The sequence below is a fragment of the Balaenoptera physalus genome, assembly GCF_965194825.1.
Source record: "Balaenoptera physalus genome assembly, chromosome: 8".
In the NCBI taxonomy this organism is placed as follows: Eukaryota; Metazoa; Chordata; class Mammalia; order Artiodactyla; family Balaenopteridae; genus Balaenoptera; species Balaenoptera physalus.
Window position 1 is genome coordinate 53,274,451 of NC_138887.1, and position 17,985 is coordinate 53,292,435.

The window sequence follows — 17,985 nt, forward strand, 5'->3', positions numbered from 1 at the left end:
TAATCTTTCTCAGCAGAGTGTACATGAAATTTTTGAAAGTAAAAATAGATCGTCACTCTGCACAAATTGTGGATTTTCTTTTTCACTTGAAGAATCTGACATTTGCAATGATTTACCAGAATCAGTGTTGATGGACCTAAGCTGAATACAACTTGAGCTGTGTAGTAGTTCCACTCATCTCCATAGATAGGAATACTGAAAGCATACAAGATGCAATAATAAGAGGGAACATGTGCAAGGAGAGAAAATACACCTGGTATTAAATGTCTCTAATTCGCATTATATAGAGTATGCAGGTTTTGTTAGGTTAAGGAATAACCCAGGTGCTAATCAACGGTGCAAAAGTCCAAAGAAAGCCAGCTGGAGTTCTTATCAGGAAGTCCATACCCCAGCAATGGCTAATACAAGTGCTTCTGTTTTTTATATCTCAGTTGACAACCAGTATGGGAATTAGCATAATGATGGTCAGAAGTTAACTTTTATTGGTGAAATTGGCAGCTTATAAATTAGCGTGATTTTACTGCTTAGTGAAATTAAAAGTTTTCAAGAAAAGAAAGTTTTGGTTAAAAATGTTTGAGACACTCTGCACACTTGTATGGATGTAGAATAAGAAACCAACAAGGCCTATGCTCTTTTCCCTTAAAATAGGGCCCAATTCTTGATCCCTAAATAATACTGTGACCAGCCATTGGTTTAGAAGATTTCAGGTTGTCTGGAGTTGACTATCAGGGTACTAGATCCTGCTTCTGGAAGGCTGTCATATCTGGCTTCAGTTAATTTTGCATCCAGATGGAGGTCTGTCCAGTTAAAAGGGCAGGGCGGGCATTTCGGTGAAAGTATAGTACAGGCTGTTTTTGCCTGCTTGTTAAGAATATTTGTTTAATAATTGTAAGAGTAGGAGAATGTTGTGCAAGACTTGCTTTCACCTGGTAGATCATTTTATTGAATGGTTAATTTCCAAACCAACTTCAGAAGACATAAGAACAAAGTGTGCAGTATTGGCTATTTTTATTGCTTAAAATTTCTACTATTTTGAAGAATCAAAAACTTGCTATTTTGTTTAAATATGTTTTTACTTCTTTGATTATTGGTAAGGAAGACGTTTATTTTTAAGTGTTAGCCATGTGTATCTCCAGTTTTGTCAGTGCTTAGTTCATGCAAGAGCATGTTGATTTTATTTATTTATTTATTTATTTATTTATTTATTTATTTATTTATGACTGTGTTGAGTCTTCGTTTCTGTGCGAGGGCTTTCTCTAGTTGCGGCAAGTGAGGACCACTCTTCATCGCGGTGCGCGGGCCTCTCACCGTCGCGGCCTCTCTTGTTGCAGAGCACAGGCTCCAGACGCGCAGGCTCAGTAATTGTGGCTCACGGGCCCAGTTGCTCTGTGGCATGTGGGATCTTCCCAGACCAGGGCTCGAACCCGTGTCCCCTGCATTGGCAGGCAGATTCTCAACCACTGCGCCACCAGGGAAGCCCTCAAGAGCATGTTGATTTATCTTGCAAATATCTTACCCAGATATTTCTTACTGTTAAGGTTTATTTATTTATTTATTTATTTATTGACAGAATTTTGGAAATTTTAGATCTTTAAATCTAGCAATCTGTTCCTTTGTTTTTAAGTTTAGGTGCTTTTTTTTCCCCCCCTCCCATGACTGGCAAATTTGTTTACTTAACTTTTATTATTTTTTATGATGTAATTTATTATTAGTTATTAAAAAATTTTACACTTTCATCATTCTGGAATTGTTTCAGAACTATTTATCAAACAAATCTTCCCCTTCTCCTTATTCATTTGGAATGCCTTATTTATTACATATTTGATTCTTACATATTTGATAGTACCATGTTCTTCACATTATTAGAACTTTATAACATGTTTTAATATTTGGGAGGGTTAAACTTCCTTTACCCATTACTCTTCTTTTTTAAAATTTTCTGACCTCCTTTTGTCATTTATTCTTTCATATGAAATCTAAAAAATTTTGTCTCGTTTCAAAAGCTCCTCTTGAAATGTTGATGTAATTATTGCAAATTTATAAATTAATTTTAAAAGAACTAATATTTTAGTAACACTCTATTTCCTCATCCATGAACATGGCATATTTCATCATATATCCAAGTTGTTTATATGAATAACGCAGAAAACACCTTCATGATTCTTGTACATGTGTTGAAAAAGGCTATTTCTACATATTTTATGTTAGTGAGGATTATGAACATCCTTTGTTCTAGATTTTAATTTATGGAGGTATCTAATGTTTATATTAAGAAAATGGCGATTGATTTTAGATAGACTGCTGTTTTTGCATATAAATACAACAATTTTTAATCCTGGTTTTTTAAAATGTTTTAAAACCAGGATGGACCTGACTTTTATCAAAATGATTTTTAATGGCTGTGTTGTGATAATCAAACATTTTTTATGTTTTTTCTGGGTCTTTTGATATGATATTTCACATGAAATTATTCCCAATTATTAAACTCCATTTATCCAAAGAGATGTTTTCAAAGTTAAAACTCAGTGAACCCCAGAATACATACCAATTTATTACATCTCTTGCATAGAGATTATATTATTATTTATCAAAAAAATTTTACCTAAATGTTTCTTTTTGTTTTTATTAAACAGCTCCTCAATCATAGTGTAAATCCGGAAAGCAAACAATTTAAAAAAAAAAATTAAGACTGAGCTTTCCCCACCTTTTATTTATTTATTTATTACCTCAGGCTCAGGAACAGATATTTTGTTTGGAAAGGATTTTCTCTTTTCAATTATATTTGGAAATTTTACTGTTTCACGAAATGGCTTGCTAATGTTTTTCTTTCACATAGCTTATTTCTTCTCATACTGGTTTCAGGAAATTATCTGTGGCCAAGCCTGTTTTGTTATTTTTGTTAGCATGTGACTCACATCCTTCTGTCTTCCTTCCTTCATTTCGTTCTAAACAAGCATAAAGGTAAAGATCAAGGGATTGAGGCTCTGCAGCAATGACAACAATTAATAAAATAAATGTATAAATATTTATATTAAAAGAATCATTATTTAATGAATAATTTTGTATTTTGTACAAATGCACTGTAAGAACCCAAGTATTTTATGAGCAATCAGGACTTAAAGATTATTATCTTTAAAAAATTGAAATTTGTGGGTTCAGGTGGCTAATACCACCTTTCTAGGGGAAGCCCACATTAATCATGTTTTTTCTTGGGGCTCAGCTTTTGTGACCGTTGGATAGCATTCTATACAAATTCCATAGAAGTGTAGGGGGATAAAGAGAGTCAATACATGTTTTAGAAATCTCTTTGCTGGACAGTATACCTGGGATAACTTGAAGACTCACAGATATACCGCTGTAGAGTACAAAATACACCTCTTTGATGCAGACATTTGTACCATGTAGATGTGGACCAAGTATCTAGAAGACATTCCATAGTTAAGCTATATATACCAATAAAAGGCATGGAACATGATATTGATTAAATCCATTTTAACTCTGGGGCTATGAAATAGAAGAATCTGAACAGTTACATGAAAATAGGAAGTCAATCATATTATAAGGAAATTAAAGTCAACATTGTTATTTATTTATTTATTTTTTACCAGATTATAGTTTGAAAATAACAGTATCAACTTCAGGGATGCTGTGTCATCCACTGGAAAGAGAAAGGGAAGAAGACACATGTAGTTGTGGATCCCCTCTGCCACTTATCTGTGTAGTCGGACAAGTTAACCTCATTCAGCCTCAGTTTTCTTATTGATAAAATAGAGATAATAAAAAGCATCTCATAGAATTGTTTTATTTCATGAGTGTGTGTGTGTGTGTGTGTGTGTTTTCCTAGTCCTTTGCTGTTCAAAGACAATCCAGACCAGTAGTATGGGGATGACCTGGATCCCTGTTATAAATACAGAATCTTAACCCCACCTAGATTTACTGAATTAGGATCTGCAATTTAACAAGACCTCCCAGGAGATTCCTTTGTACATTAAGTATAAGAAGCGCTTCCCAGGCTAGCACAGAGCCTACCCCGGGCTCAGTTAAAGTAGTTTTTTTCCTTTCAAATTAAATGAGTTTCAACACATGAACTTGCTTCCCTACTACATAAAAAACAAACAAACAAACAAAAACACCCCCCCAACAAAAACTCCAACAACAACTATAGTCACAAAATATGAGATTGATATGTTCTCTCATTTGACCTTATTTTTGCTGGTCCTTCTATACAGAATATATGTTTGGGATTCCCTACTCTTTTTCATTATTTATACTTACTTCTTGAAACGGGGTGCTAAAATTGAGTTTTGAATAAGACATCAATACAAAAAAGATGTGAATTTTCAAAGACCTTATAAATGCAAAATTCATCACTTCCACAACTCTTGGAGGATATAGTGAGTCAGAGAGTGGATTAGAAGAGTGGATTTGGGACAGAAGGTATCCTGGGAGAAATCTGTGCTGTGAGCCCTACCCCTTCAGAGTCAGAATGCCTGCTCCTCTTCATCAAACCTGATGATGGAGAGACTTCCAAGGGCATGTAGGGAGCTTAATATGTGACTGCTACATTGAGCCTTTCTGTGGTCTGGCTTCTACCAGGTATATTCAGAGAACAAAACAATACTAGCTGCTGTGTTGTGATGGAGCCATTAGAAGAAGCAATGTTGTGATTTGCCTGTACATCTATAGATTGCTGGGGCAAGGGATGTTTAAGTGTACGCTGTGGGCCCAGTGTTGTGCTGAAAAACTGATTCTCAAAAAAAAAAAAACCCAAATAAAAGCAGTGCTCCCCGGACACACAATTTGTAGCATTTGTCTATTTCTGTGGTATAAATATCGCCATTATGACCAATTTCAAGCTACCAACATGGCATCACTGAACATGGAGTTGGAAAGAAATGCGCACAATCTGCTGTAGTGAGCCTCTAAGAGCTAGCTGTAGCATATCACTGCAGAGAGAGAGAGAGAGAGAGGGGGAGAGAACAGAAACCAAGTGACAAGGAGCTGTATTTAGTAGGGGTCCTAGTGTCAGTAAGATGGAGAATTCACAACCATTTGGAATAAAGGTATATCCTCTCTGAGCAAAGAAACTGTCCTTGGAGTAGCTAATCAGAGACTCTTTGAAGACTCCATCAAAATGCTCTTTGAGAGAGTCAGCTTTAAAAATCTGCAGGTCCAGAGGGTGTGAAGGCTGATAGCCAGAAGAAGGCCTAGTATAATCTCACCTGTTCTCTTTTTCTTACCACTAGCCCCTGGAAAAAGCAAAAACAGGCCAGCAAACTGGGGAAAGCAGGCCCAAGCTGGTGGAGGAAGGAAGACTTAATGTTAAATCCAGTTCAAAATTTTGATTACTATCCTGGACTAGACATTCTAATTCCTAAACTGCATTTCTGTTTGTCTTAAAGTGTCCATAGGAATGTTTATTATCTAAGAGTGAGCCTGTGAGTTTTCAACTGGTGCTAGAGGAAACCACCCCTACTGAATAAAGTTTAGAGGATAATTGTAGAGGGAAAAAAATTCACATTTCAATTAAGTCATGAATTATGATAGTTCAATATATCAGTTACACATATACCTTTAAGTTCCAGCTTCTAGCTGAAGATTTAACCTAGAGGTCAAACTTCAGCCCGTACTGAATACTCCCTGACATTGCCTTAACAATTAAAATGTGTTTTGCAGCATGTTGTTTAGTAAATCTTTAATATTTAACATACTCTTGTGAACCTTTTTTTCCCCCAGATTCCAGTATGAATTTTATCCTCCTAAGATTAGAGATTATTTATTCTACTTTGTAACTTTTCTTCCTCCACTAAAACTTTCTGACCCTTATTTCCTGGTAAAGGATGTGGTTGGCAACTGTTTGATGAAAGTGATGAAAGAATGGAATTGAATTTTATTTTCAGTTTTTTTTTTTTTTTTTGGTGAAAGAAGAAATGATTAAAAATGCACATGAAAAGAGAAATACAAATTTCTTTTCACTTAACTAATCCTTTATGGCACATTTGGCCTTTAACATGGGGCATATTACAGGGAAAAATAGATTATTTTAAACTTTTTTTTTATGTTGTATTATTGAAAATGGCATGTTTGCATGCAATGGACATGCTACTGAAAATATAATTTAGAAATTAATACTTTTTAGGTTTATAAATTATAACATTTCATTCAAATGGTATCTAGTTTTATCATATCCTCCAAATGAGCAGGGAAGTTTCAGGTCCATTGTGGCAGAAAGTAAGGCCTATGGTAAAAGGACACTTTATGGAAATACAATGTCCTAAACATATTTAATAATATTTGGTATTAGAGATTTAATATACTTTTACTAAGTTTGTATTTATTTTAAATTATATTATGTTATAAAATGTTAAAATTCCCTAAAGGTATGAGAGGTCAAGTTGCCTTCACCATAGTACCAAAAGCAGTGCTCTCTTCCTAGCCTTCCACGCATGGTAGGCGCTCACAATATGAAATAATATTTTCTTACCTCTCTTACCTCTTCCATATAGATAATAAAATAAAAATGTATATATATATAAAATGTATATATTATATAGCATATACAATGTATATATAATGGATAACATAATTTATAAAATTATAGAATTTATAATTAATATATAATTTAATATAATTTATAATATGTATAATTGATATATTATATACACATAATATATAAAATATCTCCCAACATAACAGCTGTCCCCAGAATTCTTAGAACTGGATATGCTACTTGAAGGGCTCTTTGAGTAGGAGGCTTGACCCCAAGAACTTTGGTATTGGCTGGCACCAAGGCTCAGGTAAAAATGGAGACAATGACTTTACCTAAGAGAGACCAGGAAAAAATTTGCTACTTTTTCAGAGGAGGAAAGAGGAGATGAGAGAACATATGGAATGAAGGATGGAGAGAAGAACCAACAAGATGAAGAGAACTGAGATTACATAAAATGAAAGGTCAGTGGCAGTCCCTGCTGGTGATATAATCAAAGGGAATTTTAAGATAGATGATACTTATTATTTACTTTCAAGTTGATTTTGTGGCTGGAACATAAGTCCTTTTGTGCACTCTATTCCAGAAATCATTTATGCCTTCAAATTCTTACTGCGTTGGAATATTTGTTCTGTAGAAATCAAAGAAGATATATTTCAATTGGGATATACTGAGTTGGGATATACTGATTGGGATAGAGGAGATAAAGAGCAAGTGTGAAAGCAGAATTCTAGATCAAGAAGTCACAAAAATGAAGGTCTTTATCCTGTCTCCTTATACCTTATTGAATTTGTTCAGAATATAGGGAGGATTTTTTATTTCCAAAATACTTGGACTTACTTGGAGTGAAGTGGTAAGTCAAATTAATGGGTATTGTGCAGCGGACATTTGGGTTACAGAAAAATCTCCTACTATTGCCTACATTTAAATTTTGGCTTGTGTTTTGACAGTTGTTCTTTTTGAAGAAGACATCTAACAGACTTATTGTAAATCCCATGCATACATCACAGCAGCCTTTTTCTTAAACATTCTTGAGGTCAAAGCATTAGGAATTAGGAAACAGTTTTCTTGCAAAAAGCTTAGCCCAGATAACATCTTGAGTTCTCAATTTGAATGGAAAAAATCTTAAGAAGCCAATTAATGGCAATGAATAACTAACTATAAATCAGCTGCCCATGTTAGCAATATGGCACAGAACCTGACATCTGGCTCTGTATCCTACAACATCAATATCGTCACACACAAAATTAGTGATCAATGAACCAGAAAAATCTGGTGTTATTGTGCAAGTCCCATAAAATTAAATTGTTCTAATATATTAAATTATGCACTATGAAGGAAAATGACAAGTTTTCTCTTGTAAGCTACCATTTTAAGGCTAAAACTGAACTTCCTGGATTAAGTCCACTTCTTTTTTTTTTTTTTTTTTTTTAACAATAATGTATAGTTGAAAGCTGCTAAGAGAGGAGATCTTTTTTTTTTTTATTTATTTTTAATTTATGTCTATGTTGGGTCTTCGTCTCTGTGCGAGGGCCTTCACCAGTTGTGCCAAGTGGGGGCCACTCTTCATCGCTGTGCGCGGGCCTCTCACTATCGCGGCCTCTCTTGCCGCGGAGCACAGGCTCCAGACACGCAGGCTCAGCAATTGTGGCTCACGGGCCCAGCCGCTCCGCGGCATGTGGGATCCTCCCAGACCAGGGCTCGAACCCGTGTTCCCCGCACTAGCAGGCAGATTCCCAACCACTGCGCCACCAGGGAAGCCCCAAGTCCACTTCTTTTCTATCTTTCTTAAAACTATTTTTTTCTTTTACTTGTATCTGTATTTTCTCTTTGACATAGTCAATGTCATCCAATAGAAGTCGGAAGAAATAGGTTTACTGGAAACCAATTATGAATAATTGGTCTCTCAAGGTATATATTGACTATACTTGTAGAATAGCAATTTGAGTACTTACATAGTAAACAACCTAACTTATAAAATTATAAAAAAAGAGTTAAACTCCACTCTACATGGAAAAAGATAGAAATAGTCTGCAAAAGAGAAACAGAGCAAAAAGTTAGTTACCTTGAAATTTGGGGTGGAATTACCCTTGAAGTATTTTAATTTGGTTCTCTGGAAGTCAGACTTAAATCAAGGAAACCACATATGTTGTATAAGGAAGTTTCATGTAGGCCAAAAGTTAACTAGTTCTATAAAATTCACTTATTCCTTATTCTGTTTTGTTGTGTTTTTATCTTATTAAACTAAAATCAAAATTCTTCTTTTGAAGAATAATTAAATTTTAATCTTCAATCTTTTGAATTTTTGAAATAAAGAGATCAATTTCCTATATTATTTAAAAATTTTTCAATTTATTTTTTATTGAAGTATAGTTGAATTACAATGTTGTGTTAATCACTACTGTACAGCAAAGTGACTCAGTTATACATATGTATACATTCTTTTTCATATTCTATTCCATTATGGTTTACCCCAGGGTATTGAATATAGTTCCCTATGCTATACAGTAGGACATGTTGTTTATCCATTCTATCAATATATATACCAGTTTGCATCTGCTAATCCAAAACACCCAGTTCAGCCCTCTCCTACCCCCCATCCCCTTGGCAACCACCAGTCTATTCTCTGTGTCCCTGATTCTGTTTCATAGATAGGTTCATTTGTGTCATATTTTAGATTCCACATATAAGTGATGTCATATGGTATTTTATTTGTCTTTCTCCTTCTGACTTCACTTAGTATGATAATCTCTAGTTGCATCCATGATGCTGCAAATGGCATTATTTCTTCTTTTTTATGGCTGAGTAGTATTCTATTGTGTATATGTACCACATCTTCTTTATACATTCATCTATTGGTGGACATTTAGGTTGTTTCTGTGTCTTGGCTATTGTGAACAGTGCTGTTATGAACATAGTGGTGCATGTATCCTTTTGGATTATAGTTTTGTCTGGGTATATGCCCAGGAGTGTGATTGCTGGATCATATGGTAATTCTATTTTTAGTTTTCTGAGAAATCTCCATACTGTTTTCCACAGTGACTTCACCAACTTACATTCCCACCAACAGTGTAGGAGGGTTCCCTTTTTTCCACACCCTCTCAAGCATTTGTTATTTGTAGGCTTTTTAATGATGGCCATTCTGACTGGTGTGAGGTGATACCTCATTGTAGTTTTGATTTGCATTTCTCTAATAATTAGCAACATTGATCATCTTTTCACGTGCCTATTGGCCATCTGTATTTCTTCTTTGGAAAAATGTCTCTTTAGGTCTTCTGCCCATTTTTCAATTGGGTTTTTTGTCTTTTTGTTGTCCAGTTGTATGAGCTGTTCATATATTTTGGAAATTAAGCCTCTGTCAGTCGCATTGTTTGCAAATTTTCTCCCATTCTGTAGGTTGTCTTTTCATTTTGTTTATGGTTTCCTTTGCTGTGCAAAAGCTTTTAAGTTTGATTAGGTCCCATTTGTTTATTTTCGTTTTTATTTCCATCACCTTGGGAGACTGATCTAAGAATACATTGGTACAATTTATGTCAGAGAATGTTTTGCCTATGTTCTCTTCTAGGAGTTTTAGGGTGCCATGTCTTACGTTTAAGTCTTTAAGCCATTTTGAGTTTATTTTTGCATATGGTGAGAGGGTGTGTTCTAACTTCATTGATTTATATGTGACTGTCCAACTTTCCCAACACCACTTGCTGAAAAGACTGTCTTTTTCCCATTGTATATTCTTGCCTCCTTTGTCGATGATTAATTGACCATAGGTGTGTGGGTTTATTTCTGGGCTCTCTGTTCTGTTCCATTGATCCGTATGCCTGTCTTTGTGCCAGTACCATGCTATTTTTATTACTGTAGCTTTGTAATATTTTCTGAAGTCTGGAATGGTTATGCCCCCTGCTTTGTTCCTTTTCTTCAGTATTGCTTTGGCAATTCTGGGTCTTTCATGGTTCCATATGAATTTTAGGATTATTTGTTCTAGTTCTGTGAAAAAGGTCATGGGTAATTTGATAGGGATCACATTAAATCTGTAGATTGCTTTGGGTAGTTTGGCATTTTAATAATATTAATTCTTCCAATCCAAGAGCATGGGTTCTATATTACTTTTAGATGCTATACTTTAAAAAAACATTTCAACATTCTTTCCTCAGTAATTGATATAATAAGTGAAATGTAAATCAGTAAAAATGTAGAAAAATGGATTGGAATTAACAGCCAACTAGACCTAATTAACATTTATATAACATTTATTATCAAGTAACCATACAACATTTACCAGTATATACTGTATGCTGAATTATAAAATATGTCCTAACATATATAAAATACTTGGAAAATATGTAATAAAGTTGAAATCATACAGAGTTTGTTCTCTGATCACAACAATTTAGGAACAAATAACCAAAAGGTGTTCAAAATGTCTTCAGATATCTGGAAATTAAACAGTATTTTCCATTAAAAACATAAGACCAATGAAAAAATCACTAATAGAATTAGAAACTACTTGGAAGAAAATGAAACCTAAAATACAGCACATTAAAGTGTGGAGGATGCAGCTAAAGCAATACATAGAGGAAAATTTACAGTGTATAGGCCTATTAGAATAGGAGGAATTGTAAATTAAATTATCTAATTCCTCACTTTAATTAGAGGAGAGCTACCTAAACCCAAAATAAATAAAAGGAGGAAATCAATTAAATTGAAATCAGGAAAACTTGAGAGAAAATAATGAAACAAAGCATATTCTTTGAAGAGATCAATAAAATTAAAAATCTCTATGGAACTGACAAAGGAAAAATGAGAGGAGACAAATTAATATCAGAAAATTTTAGAAAGGGGAATCACTACAGAGCCTACAGACACAAAAGATGATGAGAGGAAGCCAGCACTCCCTTTATACCATAATCACACAAAGACATACAAGAAAAGAAAACTATTCAGGTTGATATTCCTTATGAACGTAGACACACTCTTAAAGAATCCAGCAATATATAGATGGGATAATACCTCATGTCCAAGTAGGATTTATCTCAGAAATGCACGTTTAGTTTCACACTTGAAAAATCAATCAGTGAAGTTGACATAATTACCAGAATAAAGGTGAAAAAACCTCATAAGCTTATCTAAATAGGTGCAGAAAAAGCATTTGATAAAGTTTAATGCCTATTTATTATAAAAACACCTGGAAAACTAAGAGTTAAAGGGAACTTCATCTACCTGAAAAAGGCATCCATGAAAAAATATATAACATCACTTTTAAAGGTGAAAGGCTAAATGCTTCTACCTCGAAGATCACAAACAAGGCAAAGATGCCAACTCTGAACACTTCTATTCAACATTTTATTGAAGGTATTACCCAGTGTAATAAGGCAAAACAAAAAACAAAAACCCTCGGATTGAAAAGGAAGAAGTAAAACTTTTTACTTGTAAATAATATGACCAACTATGTAGAAAATTCAATGGAATATACAAAAATGCTACTAAGATTAATAAATGAGTTTAGTTATCTATAAGCTGCAGTGGCAGCTTAGGAGAACTGTAATTGCAAAACAGAAATAACAGAATCCAGTTTATTTGGAGGCTGGTTATCCAGACACTAGTTATCACTCATTTGAGCACCTATTTTTGATAATGTCATATCCCTCACTTTAGTCCTTGTGTAGATTGTTAGCAGATAAAAATGTTTGGTAGATGAGGTGCTGACTACATTTTAGGTTTGTTTGTTTAATTTAATCCATGTAATACTTCCAATCCCAGAATTGTTTGTTAATTCTTATTTATATTTTGAGGGAGAATGCAAAGGAGACATTATTCATTGTAGGTAGAATTATTTTCTGATAGTGAAAGATATCATTTTCCTGTTATTGTAAGTGTAGAACAAGCATCATTTTTGGTATAATAATCAACTCATTGGCATTATTTTTCACTAACCAGCATTTGTACTTACTATTTCGGTCAATGTCAGACCTTGAAGTTAATAATACGCTAAAAACACAACATGGGGGACACAGCATTGTTTATCATAACCAACAGAATAAATGTCTTAATTGCTTAGCTACACTGATATTTGTTTATTTCCATCATAACTCAAATACAACATTTTCAAAGAGACTAAACTCCAAACATCTGTGGACATTCCCTACATCCATTTCTGAAAATAATCACTGTGCATCTGTAGTTTACAACTACTGGCATATATTCTGATTCTCCCAGTATTTATATATTATAAATCTGCCAAGCTGCCTTAAAGCACATGAATCGTCCGCATTTGAAGGGATAAAGAAATAAAGAAGAGAGTTAATGGTTAGAAATTGGTAGAGAGTTAAAACCTTTCTTGTTGGAATGAGATGAAGGATTTTAGAACCTGTCATCAAAGAGTGAGTCAGTTTGGTGCTTTGTCATTGACTTGCTCCTGTTTTATGGTTGAATATCCATGTACCCATGAAAATAGGAATCAAGTTTAAAGGCAAAGAATTGAGAGTATGGTAGCAGTTTATAAATATTCAAAGGGTGTAAATGTCATGAAAAGGCAGGTTTTACCATTGAACATGAGAAAAAGAGTGGAACCTGAAGCAGAGCCATACATTTAAGGCAAATGAAAATGTAGTTCAAGTATCTAGAAGAAAAATTGTTTCATGAATAATCATTTCTATTAATTATTTTGATTTAAAATGCAACAACATATTAGAGAACATGGTGTTTTCCTTGTGTACATCCCAAGTCTCCTTTCACTCTTTAAATTTTAAAGAGCGCTGACCCATTTAGAGGTATAACAGCTAAGTGAAGCAGACACTTGAGCCCCACAAAGCTAAACTGTAGCAGATTAATTGGGCATCAAACCATAAAATATTCCACGTGAATAGAAAAAGCTTTTTGGAGATACAGTTCTGGTGCTCTTGTCAATAGAGACCGGAATGTTTACAGGAAGAGAGAGTGGCATTTTAAAATGCTTCATGACTAGAGAAAGCTTGTTTTGTTATGTAAAACATAAATAAATAAATAAGGCATTATTTTTACCCATCCTCAGAAATACCTGTCAGCATGTGCCTTTATTAGAAAGCTTTTTTGCATCTTCACTTTTCTTGAGTTGTTAATAATGTGTTTATGTGCTTTTTTTAAATTCAATATCCTTGTAGTTCCCTATGGTAAACTATTACTCCCCTGAGATTGCTTTTCACTCTATTTTAGAAAATCATGGAGAAAGCGAATGAGCCACCAGGAAAAAAAAAATACTACAGGACCTTACATGTGTCTCCCTGTAGGCTGTTTTCTCTTTACCATAATTATGTCACACTGGAAATCATAGCAACAGCCAATGCCAGTTACAAGCATTGTAATAAGCATAAATATAAATATTCTATCCTGAGCAGTCAGATGAATGAGGAAGCCCACACCATTCAGTGTCAGTTGAGGCATCTCTGGATTCTGTAACTGTATTCAGCTACTTTTATTTTCCCATGAAACTGCAGTTAAAATGAATTTGACATGCAAAAAAAATTCTGTAGATTGCTTCAGAAGGATGTGTATATCCTTAGGTTACTAAATATGAAGGGTTAGCCTTCTAGTTTGTCAACATTATCTTGTATAATTTGTCTCCTATGAAATCATATGGTTTGAAGTGCTTGAGATGTCATTAAATAGTAAGCTTGCTGGTACACAGGCTCTAGAGTTCTTAGCATTTCAGACAGTTTGATGTTTTGGTGACAAATAACTATGCAGCTACCTGACAGTTTTGAATGGCAATACTATCTTACCATTAAAAACATACAGATCAATGTTGTAACTGGAAGGTATAGACTCAGTTTTTTCTGAAATTGGGGTGCAGAAAATACTGGTGGCAAGTCAAATCTAGTCTGCTGTCTTAGTAATTAAATTTTATTGAAACACAGCTATGCCCATTCGTTTAGGTGTCGTCTGTGATTGCTTTCATGTTATGATGGTGGAGTTGAGTGGTTGCAACAGAGATGGTGTTGCCTAAATTATCAATTCTGTGGCCTTTTACAGAAAAAATTGTCAATTCTGTGGCCTTTTACAGAAAAAAATTAACTTTTGCTTTAAAACAACATTAGCATATTAATCCTTTAAGTTATAAACTGAAGAAAAAAGTGGACTTAAAACAATCTTTAAAATTTGATATTTGAATTCCATTTCTGCTTGGCTCATTCTTGCATTGGTTTTTAAAATGCAAATTTTACAGATGCATTAATAGTCGGATCTCATGTTAAGCTCTCATAACTTGCTCCATATTCAAATTCTGTTCCTGTAATCAAGGCTAAGAGTAGTTAAATGAAAGCCGAAAGCAGTGTTACAAGGCTCTTGGCAGAGTTCTCGCCATGCAAGAGTAAAGTAGCAAGGTGATTGCACTTGAAATCTGCTTGATAATAGTAAACCATTGATGAGAGAGCAGAAACCTCTCTCAAGAAGTCAGAACAAAATTCACTGAACATCCAAACGTAGATTGTTGTGAGTCCCTTGATCCATCACAGCTGTCCCAACCCTTATGGCCTAGGCCTTCTAGTTATGTGCCCAAACTTGGAGGTGGCTTTAGTGAAGTTCAGATTGAGTGAGAAATAGTCACTTTAATTGTGACCTAATAAATGTATCAATGTGGTAGTGAGCATAGATAAGTTCACTGCTAAGGCCGCTGTAACCCATTTTTCTTTTTTTTAAAGTGATAATCCATTTATTTATTTATTTATTTATTTATTTATGGCTGTGTTGGATCTTCGTTTCTGTGCGAGGGCTTTCTCTAGTTATGGCAAGTGGGGACCACTCTTCATCGCAGTGCGCCGGCCTCTCACTATCGCGGCCTCTCTTGTTGGCGGAGCACAAGCTCCAGATGCGCAGGCTCAGTAATTGTGGCTCACAGGCGTAGTTGCTCCGTGGCATGTGGGATCTTCCCAGACCAGGGCTCGAACCCGTGTTCCCTGCATTGGCAGGCAGACTCTCAACCACTGCGCCACCAGGGAAGCCCAACCCATTTTTCTTGATTTAAAATATAACTGAACTTTCTGTTAGTTACCATTCAAATTGTTATATTTCAAAATCTCATCGGGTAAATGTTTTTATAATTAATTCATATAGTGACCCTTAGGAAAATGGCCCATAATAAAACAACCCTCTAAACCGAAATCATCTAAGTCATCTATGTATTTGGTTTTGGAAAATTAAAAAATCATTAATGATTCTGTTCAGATTTTTGGACAGAAGTCGAGGTTTAGGTTGGTGCCTAGCATCTACAGAATTTGTAAGATTTTGACTTGATATCAGACATCAAAATAATCTTCGTATGCTTTTATAAGAGAGGATGCCTATTAAGACATACAACGTCCTTTCTTTAAAAAAGGAACCAAAGCAGAAAATTCAGTTTTGAAATGCATAGGAGGTTAGTTAGTATCTTACAGCACTTACTGTAAGGAATTTTATAATGAAGTACATGCCTAACCACAGCACGTTCATAGGACTCTATAGTATGTGGGGTTTTCATTTACATAATTCATGATTTTACTTTATCCCTTTCAGTGTCCTTTTCTTAGACATCTTCTATGTCTAATTTGTTATTGTATTTCATGCACACTTGAGGGCTGTCTTTAATTTTGGGGAAAAGGTGTGAAACAAAGTCTTAACTGCAGTGAAAATTGTTTTAAAAATGGCTGTCCCGATTGGCTAGGTTTTTCATTCATAAAGACAGAAAAGTAAAAAACCTCAAAACAAGGATATAAAAGAATCACTTTTCTACCGGCAAATTGTTTTAGATAGGGTAACATGATAGGCCCTTTGCATTGCAAACTCTACTTCTCTAGGATATAGGAAATGGAAATTACCATTTATGAGAGCTAATACTGAGCACCCATCATAAACCAAACACATAATAGATACTTTAGGGCTTCCCTGGTGGCGCGGCGGTTGGGAATCTGCCTGCCAGTGCAGGGGACACGGGTTCAAGCCCTGGTCTGGGAGGATCCCACATGCCGCGGAGCAACTAGGCCCGTGAGCCACAACTACTGAGCCTGCGCGTCTGGAGCCTGTGCTCCGCAACAAGAGAGGCCACGACAGTGAGAGGCCCGCGCACCGCGATGAAGAGCGGCCCCCGCTCGCCACAACTAGAGAAAGCCCTCGCACAGAAACGAACACCCAACACAGCCAAAAATAAATAAATAAATAAATAAAATTAAAAAAAAAAAAGATACTTTACTTACACTATCTTATTTAACTGCCCCAAGAATACTATTATTATTCCAATATTATTAATATAAATGGAGAAATTGAGGCTTGTTGAAGTTAAATAATATAAAAAGTTGTGGAATAGGGTCCACTTTTCCAAAGTTATTTAGAGAGGCTGTAGCTCTATATTGATAGCTATGGCTTAAATTACTCCACCAGTATTCAGGAGACCTACTTTTTTAAAAAAAAATCATGGTAATGTACACCTGACAAATTCCTAGTGGGAGCATCCTTTTGTTCCCAAACCAACAGCTTTACTATAGACACTGTAATTATTTTACTTAAAAAATTTGCATATAAATGTATAAGTGAGATAAATCTACAGTTTTCATAAACAATCTCTAACAGGTTGTTAGTATTAAATGCTCCTTTCATAACATGATTTGGGAATATTTCCTTTTTATGAACTGGAGTGATTTAAATGACATTTGATTTGTCTGTTTTTATTTTTTGAAATATAGATTGACTAAGTCATAAAACCAAGTGGTCCTGCTATCTTTATAATGAAGGAACTTTAACAAGCGTTGTAATATCTTCTTTGGTAGTGGTAAATTCATGCTTTCTACTTCTTCTCGGGTCAAATTTTATAATTTATATATTTGGGCATGTATATGGAAAATAACACAATATGACTAAGTAACTTTTATTCCAAGAATTTTCAATATCAGGAAATCTGTCAATATAATTTATTATAATAAACAGAGGACAAAATTCCAGAGGTCATAGAGTACATACTTGTGGAAGTAACTGTTGGCTCTCCCACAATATCTGTTCTCCACATCTTCAAAGGTAATACAATATTCCAATTTCAGCTGGGTACATGGTTGCCTAGAATAAAAATTGTATTTCTGACTTCTGGTTTCTGGTTCTGTATATAAGGAACTTGGAAGCTGCCATTCCATCCTGACAACAAGTAACAGACTGGAAAATTAATAACTCTACTTGGATCCGTAAGAGAGAGGAGGACAAAGGGCTAACCACTGCCCCCAGGATTGGAGAGATGAACAGGTGATTACAGGCTGTCCCTGTTTACCTGAGCAGAGACTCTCAAGCAGAAATAGCCACAGGAACTAGTGCTGGGGTAGGAAAGCCTGCGCTATAATTGGTGAATCGCTGGAGGCTCAGTGTGGGCAACTCAGAGAGTTAAAAACCCCAGGTGGACCCATTCATAGGGGGCCCCCCACAATATTGTGATTTACCTCTAGGAACTAACCAGCTTCCTACAGTAAATATGGGAGAAAAATTCCTAGTGCTTCTGGCAGGGGGAGGAGAAAAGCAAC

At 35.0% G+C, this 17,985-nt stretch overlaps 1 long non-coding RNA gene across 1 annotated transcript in view; it reads left to right on the forward strand.

Annotated features, from left to right (window-relative positions):
- The first annotated feature begins 1,487 nt into the window (after window positions 1-1,487).
- The window catches only part of LOC309665933, a 207,809-nt gene continuing 191,311 nt past the window's right edge, over window positions 1,488-17,985 (forward strand). The window contains exon 1 of the long non-coding RNA XR_014266785.1: window positions 1,488-6,951. This is a non-coding gene — a long non-coding RNA (uncharacterized lncRNA). The remainder of the gene's footprint in view (window positions 6,952-17,985) is intronic.